Below are 14,616 nucleotides of genomic sequence, written 5' to 3' on the forward strand. Positions count from 1 at the left end.
GAAGGGTCGACACACTCTAATCAGGTCATTATATGTCCAATCCAAAGGCTCAACATTATACCTATCAAGAAGTGTTAAATGCCACAATTAAAACAATAAAGGGATCAAATAATTGACTTAATGGATTGACCGAAAGAATTATACATATACAAGTAAACAAATCAGTATCAAATAAATCCCAAAAAAGGAATCCTTCAGGCTTCAGTATTGTCTGCTGGAAGGTATTTACTTCCTCCAGACCTCCAGTCCAAAACAAGTGTCCATGTACTACCTATTCTAATTTCGAGACAAACATATGGTAAGACTTATTAACCTTTTGGCTTTTGCAGCCTATGTAACCGTAAATATGTCAAACTCGCAAGCATTTTCTTTCCCCTTGTGCATTTTCAAATTTTACAACAAATCAACAATTATCCAAAATGAATGCCATGTGTGAAGGGGTTTTCGAGGTTACTGAGTAGTTTTTTATTCCACCTAGCACATAGTGGTAATCTTATTTACAATGATCCTAAAGAATTAATTTTATCAGAGAAAATGTGTTATCATTGTTTATTTGGGAAAAGGAGCAAATAAGGGTAAATACTATAAAGACAGACAATACAACCAAATTTATACAAGTAATTGCAGCATTTGTTGTACTAAAAGTAGGTTGAAGTTATATATATATATATTTTTTTTTTTAAAAAGGGTTTTTCTAAGATATGCCCCCAAGTTATTGAGTTTCTAAGCTGTATCCATGCTTTTTCAAAGTTATAAGCTGTGCCCTCTACCTTACGATATTTTATCAACAATACCCTTTGACAACCATATTCGTTAACGAAAGTTAAGTTATTTCATCAACAATGGTGTCGTGGTGTTTTTAATTTGACACATGTCCCGTTCTAATTGGTTTAACACTTAAAAAAATTTAAAAAAATCAGAAAATAAAATAATAAAAAAAGGTTAGTGATAACGTCAAAGGTTATTGTTAATAAAAATTAGTAAGGTTGAGGGCACAACTTAGGCGTTTGAAAAAGCATGGGCACAGCTTAGAAACCGAAGAAGTTTGGGGGCATAACTTAGAAAAACCCAAAAAAAAAAAAAAAAAAAAAGTAGGTCAAAGTTATGCTCTAAAGTTACTCGATTTTATATCTGTTCGGGGAATCAGACACATATGTGTTAACTAAGATTTGATCACCTAGAGAAAAAGTGACAGATAAGATTTTCTTTATATGTGAAGTAACTGTTTAATACTATATAGTGGAGGAAAATTTAAGGATGATATGATGCTGAAGACAATCAATGTTGCAAAATTTGAAAAGTCATTTAGATACCAGAATAAATTGGATATAGTCCCTGATAGCTATAGTTGCTGACTGAGAAAACATAGTGGGAAAACTCAAGAAGTGGAATGAAGTAATGACCAAGTTTGGAGCCCCTTTTGACTAAAAGCAGAACCATAGAGTTATAGGATGCTCACATCATTTTGGACCTAAATTATAGTAATTTTCATAATAAAGTTGAAACAAGCACTCGGACAAATTTCTGTGTCCAGTGCTTGTACCCGAGTGGCGGAGTCTGAGTAATATAGTATGTAACAGTTTTATCTTCATATACAATTTGGATACTAATCTCAACTGAGTTAGGAATAAGAGCAAGGTCGTGTTCTTATTAGAAAATTAATGAATTTTCTTGAATTTGTTTTTTCAACAAAGATTTGAACATCTTGGAATACCTTGACTTTCCAAGAAAATAGTTTCTTCTTAAACTGTTCCAGAAATGCTTGGACTCAGTTTCAAAGATCATAGTATCATAATTATGGTGTGGTATCCTGTTAAGTAGTTCTATTTTTGGATTATGAACCAAGGGCTGATTGATGTCACTCACTGTTATAATTTAGAATTTGATTAGGACATTGAATATGTGCCTAGAATCTGTCCGTTTTTTTGCCCCTTCTTTAAGTAAATCCATGAAGGTAACAAGATATACTGCTCAGAAACACAGTTGTGAAGTATTAGGATATTTATACATAGTATTTCATATCTTTTTGAGTTTTCATGAACTGTCCTTGAATTACAAAGACTAAAATCTCGTGGTTATCAATCAAACAAACAACTAACAGGCTCTCTTTACTTTTGGGCTGCACATTTAGCAGGGCCAAAATGGGGACCGTTTGCGTCTTGGTGCTGTGCATGGTTTGAGACTATAGGTCTTATATATTGCTGGCATAGGTACTCAAGTAAGTAAACTACTCTGAAACCTAAGAGCTTCACTCATCAAAATAATTAGTTCAAGACCTCAGATCAAGCTGATGTTTTCATGGTTGTTTTGCAGGCTTATGCAAGAACAGAAGTTCTGCAGAGCATTATATTGCTGTGCACTGGAACAAACAAAGATGGATGGTACTTTGCCCCAAAATGGTTGTTTTTATGCATTTATAGTTGTGAACCCGTCACCAAGTGAATAAATATGGATTAATTATCTCAAGCTTAGAAAGAGACATCTTTCATTAAACTGTAACTCGTTTAAGGTCCTTTATCATTAGGCTAGTTCATGGTCTTGATAACTAGACCAGCTCTCCATATTCACTACTTACTCCTATTTTGTCCATTCTTTGATCATTTTTAGGCTTCATCATAATAAGTGCATATTGGGAAGATTAGTGATACACTTAGAAAAGTTTATTACAAATGATAAAAGTAATATTAGACCATATGTCCAAAGTAGAAAAGTATAGAGGAAGGTGGTTTAGTATTATCTTACAATTGTAAGCTGATAGAAATAAATTTGCAGCAAGGACAAGTTAAAGAAACATCAGCAAATGTTGTAGGAAGCAGGAGCACTTTCACACCTCAAACAGATGAATTATAAAAGTCCTAAACTCTGAAGAGCTCGGCTTTTAAAATATTCAGCACAAGTAGCCAAGTCACTTCTCCAGGAAATGTAAGACGAAGCTCAAAGGAAATGGGAAACTGCCACAATCTTTCTGTTATATACAGGTACAACTCAATTATGAAGTAGGGCATACAAAAATTATATCAAGAGCATTCTAGGTTTATGCTTGTTGCAAATACTACATCACAACTTTATACTTCTCAACTATTTTTCATTGCAAATTACCTCAATTTCTAAATAAGTAAGTTGAGAGGGACCAAAAGAAGTAAGAATTTCATATTTCAAAAAATCCAGCCCACGACCTTTACCTCAGGAAATAGGACCCACAAAGTGAAAACAATATATACCCTTCTCTACTCTCCTATTAATCATGTCCATCAAAGGGAAAAGGGGCCATTGTGGGCTTAGCTTTTTTATAAACATATACATCTCCAATTTTAGGGACCCAAAGTTTTTTCATGAAACCGAATTTCACTGAGAGAGGATCCAAATACCTGAGCAGTCTTCTTTGAAGAATCCAAACTCCACAAGAACAGATTATTCTCATCAATGCTAATTAATTCATCATGCCTCCCTGTAGGCCACCAAAGAACACTGCAGAATAGACACATTAAATAACTATAACATTCAAGAATGTAAAAACTGACAAGTAAAAAATAAGAACCCAAACAGCACATTCCACAAATTTTTGATTAGTCAGCAAACTGCTGCAGAAGGCCACGTGCTTGACAGTATTATGTATAATGTCTAACAAAATCCAGGAAAATTTTACAGTAAAAATTAAGGACCTGATCAGAAACAGAAAGAAGGGGAAACAAGAAATTGAAGGATCCAATCCAGATAGCAGAACACCACACAAAACAAGGAGACCAGTCTCCTCTTGTGCTTGAAGTAAATGGGCTGATTGTCGAATGCAAGAGAGTAATGGATATTAAATACTGCTTGTTCTAAAACTCCCCCTCAATACTTCTTAATACAATAACCAATTCCAATCATTTGCGCTTAAGCCTAACATTAACCTATCAGTCAGTCTCTAACACTCCGAATTCCAAAACTTAGCCATAATTCTCCAAACCTGAAAGAAAATCCTAATATTCTTAAATGAGAAAGCGATGGCATGAGCATCTTTTATGCATCAGTAAATGGCATAGTTCCTACTTTCTAAAATTCTTATTTCATCTTTCTTTTCTTCAACTCAATAGAAAAACTTTAATGACAGACAGAGAATCGTAAAGTTACACTTGGAGGTGATAGCATAGCTAAAATTTAAAAGGGATCACCCATGTACAGAGTAGAAGGAAAGGATCAGATAAGTCTCAGCACCAAAATTCACATGTAATGAAAAAATGGTAACTAAAAAAGTAATGTCAACATGATGACTAAGATCCCTGACTGAGTACGAAGCAAACAAATCAGAACATTCTCCAAAAACTGTATAACTGAAAGCTCACCATTTAATTTTACTACTGTGTGCTTCAAGAGTAGCAATCCTTTCCAACTGAGGCGAATTTAACTAGCCATACAATTCAGGAATCTGCCATATGGCTGCTCCATATGATTCACCTTTATATAATGGGAAAAATGGTAAGTAACTAGATGGAAAATTGATAAATTCTGGAAAAATACTCAAGCAAAAAACTAAGAAAAGAGTTCAGAGGAAAAAGTAGAGAGAATTTTTCATTGTATTTTTGCGTGTTTTTGTAAAAAAATGAATAAGACAATTAAAGCCTATATATATATAGCTATTACAAGAAGAAATAGATATTATAGAAAAATATCTTAATAACATAATTCTATAACAGAATTCTGTTAGTACTCAACTTGTTGCCAGGTTAGCAACAAGTGTAACAACCTGAGGAAGCTTCAGGAACTTCCTGACACTTCTAGAAACTTCTAAAATGTCAGTAGTCTTGAAACAGCATACTTCAACATCCTCCCTCAAGTTGGGAGGTATGTGAGCCAGATGACTCAACTGGGGAATACAACCCCAACTTGGAGAGCAGATCTTGAGCTTGGTGAGCAGGGAATATTTTGATAAAAATGTCTGCAAGCTGTGAATGTGTGGGCAGATGAGTGAGTTGTATCAACCCTTCAAGAACCTTTTCCCTTGTAAAGTGACAATCAATTTCTATATGTTTGGTCCTTTCATGAAAGACATGATTCTTTGCAATGTGAAGAGCAGACTGGTTATCACAATGCAAAGTGACTACAGAGAGACCAGTAACACCCAGTTCTTCAAGTAATTTGACTGTCCAGACCACCTCAGAGGCAGCTGAAGCCATTGCCCTATATTCTGCTTCACTGGATGACTTAGAGACTGTAGAATGCTTCTTAGACTTCCAGCATATAGGAAAAGAGCCAAATAGGAGAACATATCCAGTGATAGACTTCCTTGAATCTTTACAAGCATCCAAATTGTAAAGTGAGCTTAGATCTGAGTAAGATGCCCTAGCCTAGAGTGTGAGCCAGATAACATAGAGTATGATGAAGAGCATCCAAGTGAGATGATCTAGGAGCCTGTAAGAACTGACTTAGGCTTTGAAGTGCATAAGATAAGTCAGGTCTAGTGTTGGTTAAAAAATTGAGCTTACCAACAAAAGACCTGTAATACTCAGGGTCGGAATTTAATGATCCTTCATCAGCTGTCAGCTTTAAATGTAGAGGCAGAGGAGTAGCAGCTTTCTTAGCTGTATTAACCCCAGATTGCTGCAGTAGCTCCCTTGTAAACTTTAGCTGACTCAAAATAATGCCTTGATCAACATAGGTAACTTCAATACCTAGAAAATAGTTCAGAACACCCAGGTCTTTGATGCTGAACTTGTTGTGTAAGTGTTATTTCAAATCTTCTATGGTTTGTAAAGATGTCCCAGTAATGATGATATCATCTACATACACTACAGCAACTGGGAGATCTTCTCCTGATTTGTTTATAAACAAGCTGTGATCATAATTGGACATCACAAACCCTTTACACTTCAATTCACCAACAAGTTTTGCAAACCACTGTCTTAAGGCTTGTTTTAAACCATACAAAGCCTTTTTCAGTTTGCAAACTTTATTTCCTGGGTTGTCTATACCATCAGGAACTTTCATATATAAATCCTCAAACAAATCACCATGCAAGAAAGCATTATTGACATCCAATTAAAAGATATGCCAATGTTTGCAGGCTGCCAAAGTAATCAAACATCTCACTGTAGCCATTTTCACCACAGGTGAAAAAGTTTCATCATAATCTATCCCATACTTCTGATTATAACCTTTGGCAACTAATCGAGCTTAGAACCTTTCAATAGTCCCATGTTTCTTCAACTTGAGTTTGTAGCCCCATTTAAACCCAATAGCTTTCTTTCCCTTAGGCAAGTTAACCATTTCCCAAGTCTGATTATCATTAAAAGCCTTAATTTCTTTCTGCATAGCTTCAACCCAATTCTTGTCCTTGTCTGCATAAAAAGTTGGTTCTTGGACAGAAGAAATATGAGCCATAAGAGCAATGTGCTGTAAATTATGTTATACAATTCTGACCAGATTACACCAATGTTCTGAAATGGTCAAATTGCAAATAAAACCATCCACCCAAGCTGGTCTTCTATGAGGTCTGGAACACTGTCTAGTACATGACTCAAATCAATGACACTGTCAGCAGCAGAATCAATGGGAACAAGAGTAGAATGAGAAGAAATAGTAGGAGAAGGAGAGGAAGAATGTGAGTTAGGAAGAGATGAATGTGGACTATTTGTGAAGAAATGGGTGAAGAAAGAGGAGTTTGGGGTTCAGAAATAGGAGTAGAATGTGCTAGAGAAGAAACAGGAACATGATAATCAAAAGGATTTGTAAAAAGATTAACTACACGATTTAAGAAATTTTACAATTAAAATAGTAAAATATATTTCAAGAAGTTAGTAGACAATATCAGCAAGTCAATTAGGATTTGTATCCTTCTTTTTTACTCCAAATACGTAAGAGTGGGTTATAATGTTAGGGTAGAATCACAAGTATTAAAACAACTAGCATGATCGTAATTTACTTCATTTAAAAAAAAATAAACAATTCATCAAACCAGTATACATTACTTCATTAACAGGAAAAAAAGAAAAAAAAAGAACAATTTATCAAACAGGTTGTGGGCAATAAGATTATCACAATGCAAAATATTTTCACAATACTGATGGTGATGAATTGATGATCAATTACTCATTAAAACAAATAATTCATCTCATAAAAGACAAAAAGACATACCTTTTAGAATAAAAAATAATTCATAAGACTCTTGCTAACCTTTTTTTTTTTCCCACTAGTATAGATAGAAAAGATGTAAAATGACAAGAGGAAATGTTGTAAGATGATTTGATGGAGACTTCAGTTTTTTTTTTTTTTTTTTTTTCTCATATATTTTTATGGTATAAGTAAGATGAAAAATCTTATTCTAATTTAGGCACCAAGCATTAGTTTCATGGGGAATTAACATATTTGTGTGGGTATGTGCTATTTATTGACTTGTTTTTTTATTATTCCCCATAAATATTAAACATGTACACTATTATTTTTATTGAAAATATAAGAGAATCTAGACATGTATTAATGGTTATACATAGCCCTTAGGGCTTTGTTTAACATTTGCCAATAAATAAAATAAAATAAATCGAAGTAAAAGAGAGGTTACAAGCGTTCTAGAGTGGACTTCTATGATGGAACAAGCACTAATGAATGTCAATCTTTCTAAAATAATAAAGGTATGTAAGTTCTAAGATGTCCAAGGTTGATTGAAACATAACATATGCTAAGCATAGAGAACTAACGGAAACACATTCCACCTTTTGTTCCAACCAATCAAACCACGTCCTTTCTACAAGTTTCAAATCCACTTTAAAGTTAGCTTCTCATAATTCCAAGAAGGAATCGGAAAATAAGTAAGAAATTCAAAACATGAGAAGGTTACCCAATGTCTTGGCTATGCAAACTTGCTCTATAGGCTTGAATCATATTTTCCGCCACCATTAAATGACTCAACCCTTTAGGGTCAAAAGGACTTTCAAGGTTGTAGCATATAGGCTAGGAGAGTAAAGGTGTGGAAAACTTTTGAAATTGGTGGTAAACCTACATGTGAAGCCCGGGTGGAACTTTTTCCACAAGATCCAAACGAATTCAAAACAAAAGTACCAACTATGCTCGTAAAATAAATTTCCCCTAAGCTTATTTAACACAAAATAACAAATATAGGGAAAAACAACTATAACAAAATCTTTTTGTGCTTTTCGTTCTTCTTTTACTTTTTTTTCGATTTTTTTTCAAGATTTTGCCTTTATTTTTTTCATGTAATGTCCATGCCTCTTTTAATTTTGGACGACTTTTTCTCAAAATGCATTTTCTTTTATGCACAAACTTATATACAACGCATACTTTCTTTGCGAATGAACTCATAATTCTAAACTTTCACCATAAACAATAAAACAAGCTCAAAAACAAAATTGCTTCACAAAACTAAAGGTAGAAATTAAAGTGAAACCAAGGCTTGAAGGCTTGTATTGCGGCTAGAGAAAAGAATGTATATGGCTCAAAGGGGCTAGCAATAGGGGCAAATGCAAAACAAATCCAAAAATAGAAAATTAATCCTATAAAAAAAAGAGAAATGCCTTTGTCATCCCCTAAAGTGGCTCAGTCGCGATCTTGGGAGCTAAAAGTCAAGTTCTAGATATGAGAATGCAATAGCCAAGGATCCAAATATGTCGCTCAACAACGTATGATAAAGGCTTGAACAATTATACCTCACTAGGCATAGCAATAACTAACTCTTGATTTCATATCCACTATAGAGAGCAACTCCATCTTACCACAAGCAAGTGAACTAGAGCTTCATGGTCCCAAAGTTCTTAACCAACTACCTTAGCATACCATTTCCTAGAGTCAACCTAACACATTCTCAAACCGTGCACAAACCGTGCACACCACTAAAATTTAGGAAGAAAGACATTCAAGAATACAAGTCCAAAAGTATTATGTCCAAAGCAAGAACAAAAGATAACACCTTGCAAATTTGCCTTGATAGAAACAAATATCTTTTTGGAATTTTTAAAATATAGAGAATGGAAATGCATATAAAAATGTGCATGGAATTTATATGAATAAAAATTCTACCAAACATGATAGAATACCCTCCCCCAAGCTTGAATGAGGCAACATACTCAAACTTTAAACCAAAAAATCCATGGGAGGAGAAAAGAAAGACGATTATCCAACTAACCAACATATGTCCGACAAGTCACAAATCATTAGAGAAAGAGCAAGGAAGGATATTACCGGATATTAGATAGGTGTAAACACTCGCAATGACCAAATTAAACCTCCTTGAAGCCGAGTACCTCTAAATTGAATCTTGTTTTCCATGTGCTAGCAAAAGTGGAGTCAAATTTCCTTGATTCTTGATCCAAACCAATTCATAAGAGTATATCAAGTAATGTACCTAGCCCAAAGCACATAAACATTTCCATGAGTCACAACCTATTTTAAAAAAGAAAAGAGAAAGAAATCAATAAAACACATGTTACTTCCCGAAAAAGGCTTGCTTAAGGTCCAAGCTTGACCGCTCTAGTAAATAATATTGCAACGAACGCAAGAGCTTGTCAAATGCACTACTACACATTTCGTAAGATAACAAGTAGGAAAATGAGAGGAAGAGGATGTATAACAAGGATAGTTCACTAATCAAAAGTAATACCTAAGTCCTCTAACTAAAGTAGATAGGGAAGTAGGGTCGAATCCACAGGGAAACAAGTCTTTCTACTAATTAATTAATATAATCTAATTTAAATTATTAAGTAACCAAATTGTTATTGTAAAAGAAAATAAACTAAGGAGAGTAAAAGTAGGGAAGAATAAAAGTAGGGAGAAATCAATAATAAGAAGCCTAGGGTCATAGGTTCACCAATAAGTAATATTCCAGGGTAAAACACAATAATCAATCATCAATGCATCAATTAATCAGATCATAAAGGGCTTTCGCTACGTATTACAATCACAAAGTTAATCTACCGGTATTAAATCTCATCTCTCGAATCTCGACTTAACCATTTATAAATTAGTCTGCCTATTAAAACTAAGCCTAAACATTAATTCTCATCTCTCGAATCTCGAATCAATATTGCTTAACTCTTACAAATTAAATCTGGCCAAATCTAATTGCATAGCATTAAATCAGTCAATAGAAAATTAATCAAGCATTGACAATTAACAATAATAAATTACCCCTTCATATTATTTATGGATCCCCACAAACCCTAGAAAGAAAACTACTCACACATAATTAAATCTAAACTAATCAAAGCAATTAAACAAGACATGATCAAAGAAAGAGATTAAATTACTGAAATTAAAAGAGAAGAAATTGTTACCAAAGTTAAAGGAAATAAAGGGATGGAATTAAACCAAGAGTTGTAGAGAGAGAAACAAGAGAGATAGTAATACTAAGAGTTTTATTAAGAGGGGAGAGAGAAAAAGTTAGAGAGAGAAAGAGAAGAGAGAGAGAAAGATAGAGAGGGAGAAGGAAAGAATCATAAACTCGCTTAACAAAAGCGTACTTATACTAAGCTAACAAGATACTAATTAGAAACTAAGTAAAAAAAAACGACGGAAATCATCCTCCAAAACACGCGCCCGGTCGGTCGAGGCACCGCCCGATCGGGCCCGCCTTTTTCATTAAGTGTGCATCTCTCGCGCCCGGTCGGGCGAGGCACCGCCCTGTCGGGCGCGCCTTTTTGCCTTCGATGCTTTTCTCGTGCCCGGTCGGGCGTGAGCTCAGGCGAAGAGTATTTCTCTTCTTCTTCCGCCCCGACCGATCGGGCGCGCCTTAGGGAGAGGGCAACCTGATCGGGCGAGGCTCTTGGGCATGGTTTGGACTTCGATTTGGGCTTCACTTCTTATCCCACTCTGGATTTCCTCTTTGGGGCTTGAATACTCGGTGTCCAATGCCTCGGTATTTCATATGCCGAGCCCTTAATCACCGGTTTGATGACTCTAACCGACCTTAGTCTACGAAAGACGATCGTGCTCTTCCAATACTCGTAGTTGCTCCAAATAATCCCCGAAAAATGCTCTAAGTGTGAAATTCCCTATAAAACTCAACCAAAACTACGAATATACTAGAAAACACAAATTAGTAATAAAAGTGGCTCTAAAGAGCCAAAAGCACTACTAATTATGACCAAGGGACGGGGGTAAATCACTACATAAAATAGACATATCATGTACGCAAATGAGGAGAGAGATGCCAAGAAAAAGAAGAAGAATCAAAAGAAAATTCAACAAAATAAGAAGAAGAAGAAGAAGAAGAAGAAGAAGAAGAAGAAGAAGAAGAAGAAGAAGAAGAAGAAGAAGAAGAAGAAGAAGAAGAAGAAGAAGAAGAAGAAGAAGAAGAAGAAGAAGAAGAAGAAGAAGAAGAAGAAGAAGAAGAAGAAGAAGAAGAAGAAGAAGAAGAAGAAGAAGAAGAAGAAGAAGAAGAAAGAAGAAGAAGAAGAAGAAGAAGAAGAAGAAGAAGAAGAAGAAGAAGAAGAAGAAGAAGAAGAAGAAGAAGAAGAAGAAGAAGAAGAAGAAGAAGAAGAAGAAGAAGAAGAAGAAGAAGAAGGCAAACTCTCCTCAAAATGTTTTTGGGTGGCAAATTCACCCTTTTCCTCAATAATCAACGACTGGGGAGCTTGAATATCACAAATATAAGGAGGATCCCCAATAGGCTCCTTGGCGAAAGAAGGGACGGACATAGGATAGTAGGGGATATGGTTAAATTTCCTTGAAAAAGGGACATGAGAAGAGGGGATAGGAGCAATGGTCTCACAAACGAACTCTTCCTCACCACCATTCCTCACATCATCAATAAGAGCATGGAAATCAATCATTAAATCTTCAAAAGATGGACACTCATGAACTTCATATCCCTCAAAAATCCAATCTCCAAGAGAAACTACATCATCCTATCCATCACAACAATGAAAAACATTCCTCTTAGAGATCCCAAAGCCCAAACTCTCAAAACCATGCATGAATGAATGCAAATTCATTTCAAACTCATCTCTTTCCCATGAAGCATTCTCAATGAACTCACTCAAAAGGCTATGGTTTTTCATTTGAACCTTAAAAAATATATGGGACATAACCTCAAATGAGTCCAAATACTCATGAATAAAAGAATCACAAACATGCACTTCATCAAAATAAGAAAGGAATCACAAACATGCACTTCATCAAAATAAGAAAGGGGGTTTGGATTCACAAAATCATCACTTAATTCATTCTCAACTCCTTTTCCTACACTCAAAAGCTCACTAATGTCTTCCTCACACTCTTTTGATTGCACAAAAACATCGTCATCATCATCCTCAACACACACACAGGATTTGAAAAATTCAAGATCATGCAACAAAGATGACAATTGACCTTCTAGCTCTTCCTTTCTCCTTATTACCTCTTCAATACGCTCCTCACTCCTTTTCATCATCTCTAATTGACTTCTCATAGAATTTAAAAACAACTCCTTACTTGGCCTAAAATTAGAATTAATCTCAACACGCCTAATTAGGGATTCTAAATAATCAATAGGAGACTCACAAGATGAAGAAAATAGAGGGCTAACAAGGGGAGAAGGATCACAACCAAGATTGTAAGCATCAACATCAGAAGGATGAGTATAATCATCACCATGGGGAGATGGGGCACAATCAAGCATATAAGATTCATTATTGGGAAAAGAAGGTACATTACAAGAAGGCATGCTAAATAATGAAGAATATTGAAACACACCATGCTCATCAACATTAGAATGCACCTCGTCATCATGAAAAATAGGGGAAATAGAGTTGTAATCATTTGTTCTAGGTTCACTAATGGGATCATGTGACAAATCATGGGAATTCATGCTAACATTAGAAGAATCGACACATTGCACATCAATATTAGAAACATGATTACCCCTATTATAAACATCCCTAGAAAACCATACATAAAAATCCCAAGCACTGTCAATTGATAATGCTCTAAATTCACCATTATACATGCTTTCAACAATATCCCTAGTTTGCTCATTCAAACCAAAATAACAAATCTCACAAGTCTCCCAAAGACTACAACATTTATGATCAAGAGATCCCTCAAGTCTATTGAAATATTCATAAAAGGCTCATTGTTATATTGAGGAAATGAGAAACATACCATTTTTTATTCTTAACAAAAACAAATACACAACGAAAGTATACACAAAGACAGACTCAAGCAATCAAAAACAATCTAACATTGACACCGTTCCCCGACAACGGCGCCATTTTGAACGTGGGGAAATTAGGTCGTTGACTAAATTCCTCACGGCCAAACAAAACTTATCATAATTCTAAACTAACCCCTAAACAAGTCTAGTGGTAAGTTTGGAGTCGAAACACAAAGAACGGTAACGTTAGATTGTTCTCGGTCTAATGCTTAAGCTACGCCGAAGTCAGTTTATGGATAATGGACTCTACAACTACACTAACACACATATAAAGAACAAGATATTATAAAGTCTATTGTGGACAAAAATCCACTTTGAACAATTAACAAGTTAATGAGAATCCATTTGATAATCAATCATGCAAAGAAAGAATTAAAATGGGAATTAAGCCGTCGTTTTTAAAATAATTACTGCCTTTATTTTGATTTGCACAATAATTATTTGTTTCAATAATTATTTGAGCAAGCTAAATTTTGATTTGCACATCACGTCATTTTTTTTTCCCTTTTTTTTTTTTTTTTTTTTTTGTTGTTGTTGTTGTAAAGCTTAGCAACGTTCAGAGGTCAATGCCTTCACTAGACAGTGAATTAAGGCATTAAATTCTGATCCTAGGTTGCTGTACCATGAATATCAATTATTAATCTTTCCAAATAACAAGCTACTTCTGAAATTATTTAACCAAACTTATCCAGCTATTCCTCCACCCAGACTCGGCTGTTTGGCTATTCTGATTACTGCATTTTTTATGCACGCTTCTATTTCAGAGTAGAACCATTTGGGTTCACTTCCTAAACCATGACTAGGAAGCATTTGACTATGCTGCCTACTTTTCCTATGGAAAACCCATCTTATTATATAGTCCCCAGAGGTGGTCCTTAATCAAAGTCAAGCAAAATCATTCTTTCAAGCTACTAATACAAATATAGGCACTCATAAAATGTCATAAAAGATTACCTTGGAATTCACTTATGTTATAAAACAGATAAATTTATGTCCAGACATAGATACGCAGTTCCAAAGGTCATCTAACGTAAGATACCAACTATAATATGCCATGTTCTCATGTATATTTACAGGTTTTAGTGGTCAAACTATTCACCAAAATTTAGCCTAACTCTTTTGTAACATATGTCCCTTTCAGAATCAAATTTGCACCCTTTTTCTTGGAATTTTGTAACATTGTCGTTGATAGCATTTAGTTTTATCTCTAGTAAGCTATCATGAGTTATCAATTCAAGTTGCACTGAAAAAAACAGCTAATAATACTTGTGTTGTGTTTTTCTATCTGCTTCAGGGAAGGAGAGAGACTCTGCAAGATTGAGTTCTCTTCCATTGAACTTGTCATCTAGATCACTACAAGTGGCAAAGGATGATTTGGAGCCTAGCACCCCTACTGAAGTAACTGAACCTTGCAAGCCTGGAGCGCACTGCATCACGCTTGAGAAAATTTATGCTGAAGAGCAGACACTCTACGCGGCAGTAAGGGTAAATTCTAA

The sequence above is a fragment of the Chenopodium quinoa genome, unplaced genomic scaffold (genome assembly GCF_001683475.1).
Source record: "Chenopodium quinoa cultivar QQ74 unplaced genomic scaffold, ASM168347v1, whole genome shotgun sequence".
Taxonomy (NCBI): Eukaryota; Viridiplantae; Streptophyta; class Magnoliopsida; order Caryophyllales; family Amaranthaceae; genus Chenopodium; species Chenopodium quinoa.